Here is a 3059-nt window from a genome sequence, read left to right as displayed (position 1 = left end):
ACGCAAAGATGGAGATGAAGGTGTCGAGCCGGTGACGATGGAGATCAAAAGCACAAGATGATGATGGCCATATCATGTCACATATTTTTTTGATTGCATGTGATGTTTATCCTTTATGCATCTTATTTTGCTTAGAATGGCGATAGCATTATAAGATGACCCCTTCACTGAATTTCAAGATAAAAGTGTTCTTCCCGAGTATGCACCGTTGCCAAAGTTCGTCGTTTCGAAGCACCTCGTGATGATCGGGTGTGATAGACTCTACTTTCACATACAAGAGGTGTAAGACAATCTTGCACATGCAGAATACTTGGGTTCAACTTGACGAGCCTAGCATGTACATACATGGTCTTGGAACACTGGAGACCGAAATGTCAAACATGAGTCATATAGTAGATATGATCAACATAGAGATGTTCACCATTGATGACTACTCCATCTCACATGATGATCGGACATGGGTTAGTTGATTTGGATCATGTATCACTTAGATAACTTGAGGGATGTTTATTTAAGTGGGAGTTCATTTGTAATTTGATTAATTGAGCTTAAATTTATCATCAACTTAGTCTTAATAGTTTTGCATATCTATGTTGTAGATCAATGGCTCGAGCTACCGTTCCCCTGAATTTTAATGCGCTCCTAGAGAAAGCTAAGTTGAAAGACGATGGTAGCAACTACATGGACTGGGTCCATAAACTTGAGGATTATCCTCGTTGCTGCACAGAAGAATTATGTCCTTGATGCACCGCTAGGTGAAAGACCTGCTGTCGGTGTCAAAACCGGCAGATCTTGGGTAGGGGGTCCCAAACTGTGCGTGCGAGGATTGATGGTAACAAGGGACAAGTGGGACACAATGTTTACCCAGGTTCGGGCCCTCTTAATGGATGTAAAATCCTACGTCCTGCTTGATTGTATTTGATGAGTATAGGGGTTACAAGAGTTGATCTACCTCGAGATCGTAATGGCTAAATCCTAGCTGTCTAGCCTATGAGAATTATGATAGCCTCTACGGACTAAACCCTCCAGTTTATATACACACCGGAGGGGCCCAGGGTTTATACAGAGTCGGTTTGTAGAGGAAGGAAATTACATATCCGGACATCAATCTTGCCATCCATGCATATAGGAGTCCTACCCGGACACGGGGGAAAGTCTTCTGCCTTTATCTTCACGGCCCATCAGTCCGACCCATATTGAATAGTCCGGACACCCGAGGCCCCTAATCCAGGACTCCCTCAGTAGCCCCTGAACCAGTCTTCGATGACGATGTGTTCAGCACGCGGATTGTCTTCGGCATTGCAAGGCGGGTTCCTTCTCCTGAACATTTTAAAACAATTCCCTGCACACAGGAACTGTATCCGGCTCTGTATAATTGATACAATCCTTAGCCACGAAGGCAAGATATCCAAATAAAACAATGTCTTTTACTGACAACTTTTTTTCGGCGAACCGTCACATCTGACCCCTTAACATTTTGAATCGTTTTCACGCCTCCCGCTTTGCGTTTCGAGTGAAAGATCGTGGATGTTGCCTAGAAGGGGGGTGAATAGGTGCTTTAAAATAATTACGGTTGAGGCTTGAACAAATGCGGAATAAACCTAGCGGTTAATTTGTCAAGCACAAAACCTACAACAACTAGGCTCACCTATGTGCACCAACAACTTATGCTAAGCAAGAAAAACTACTTAGGTGATAGCAAGATATATGACAAGAAACAATATGGCTATCACAAAGTAAAGTGCATAAGAAAAGGGCTCGGGTAAGAGATAATCGAGGCACGCGGAGACGACGATGTATCCCGAAGTTCACACCCTTGTGGATGCTAATCTCCGTTTGGAGCGGTTTGGAGGCACAATGCTCCCCAAGAAGCCACTAGGGCCACCGTAATCTCCTCACGCCCTCGCAGAATGCAAGATGCCGTGATTCCACTAAGGGACCCTTGAGGGCGGTCACCGAACCCGTACAAATGGCAACCCTTGGGGGCGGTCACCGAACCCGTACACTTTGGCAACCCTTGGGGGCGGTCACCGGAACCCGTCAAATTGCTCGGGGCGATCTCCACAACCTAATTGGAGACCCCGACGCTTGCCCGGAGCTTTACACCACAATGATTGAGCTCCGAACACCACCAACCATCTAGAGCGCCCAAGCACCCAAGAGGAACAAGCTCAAGGGTACCAAGCACCCAAGAGTAATAAGCTTCTCAACTTGTAACTTCCACGTATCACCGTGGAGAACTCAAACCGATGCACCAAATGCAATGGCAAGGGCACATGGAGTGCCCAAGTCCTTCTCTCTCAAATCCCACCGAAGCAACTAATGCTAGGGAGGAAAATGAGAGGAAGAACAAGAAGGAGAACACCAAGAACTCTAAGATCTAGATTCAAGGGGTTCCCCTCACATAGAGGAGAAAGTGATTGGTGGAAATGTGGATCTAGATCTCCTCTCTCTTATCCCTCAAAAACTAGCAAGAATCCATGGAGGGATTGAGAGTTAGCAAGCTCGAAGAAGGTCAACAATGGGGGAAGAACACGAGCTCAAAGGATAAGGTTCATTGGGGAAGAAGACCCCCTTTTATAGGAGGGGGAAAATCCAACCGTTATCCACCAACTCAGCCTACGCAGCGCGATACTACCGCACCTGAGGTGCGGTACTACCGCAGGGGCACGCGGTACTACCGCACCAGAGGCGCGGTACTACCGCAGGGGCATGCGGTACTACCGCAAAGCCCCGCGGTACTACCGCCCACGCAGCAGAGACCAGAACAGCCACACATGCACTAAGGCAGAGGGCGGTAGTACTGCTGGCGCGGTACTACCGCTCCCCCTTGCGGTACTACCGCAAGGCAGGGGCTGTCCAGGGATGGGAAGGCACGGATATAAAAAATTACATCCGTGGCTACTTCCGCAGAGTTGGAGTCGATGCAAAAACCCGACGCGGTAGTACCATAAGCCAGCCGCGGTACTACCGCACCAGCGGGCGGTACTACCGCACCAGCGGGCGGTACTACCGCAAGGTCCTGCGGTACTACTGCTCTAACGAGCAGTACTACCGCA

The sequence above is a fragment of the Triticum aestivum genome, chromosome 7D (assembly GCF_018294505.1).
Source record: "Triticum aestivum cultivar Chinese Spring chromosome 7D, IWGSC CS RefSeq v2.1, whole genome shotgun sequence".
In the NCBI taxonomy this organism is placed as follows: domain Eukaryota; kingdom Viridiplantae; phylum Streptophyta; class Magnoliopsida; order Poales; family Poaceae; genus Triticum; species Triticum aestivum.
This window is presented reverse-complemented; position numbering follows the sequence as displayed.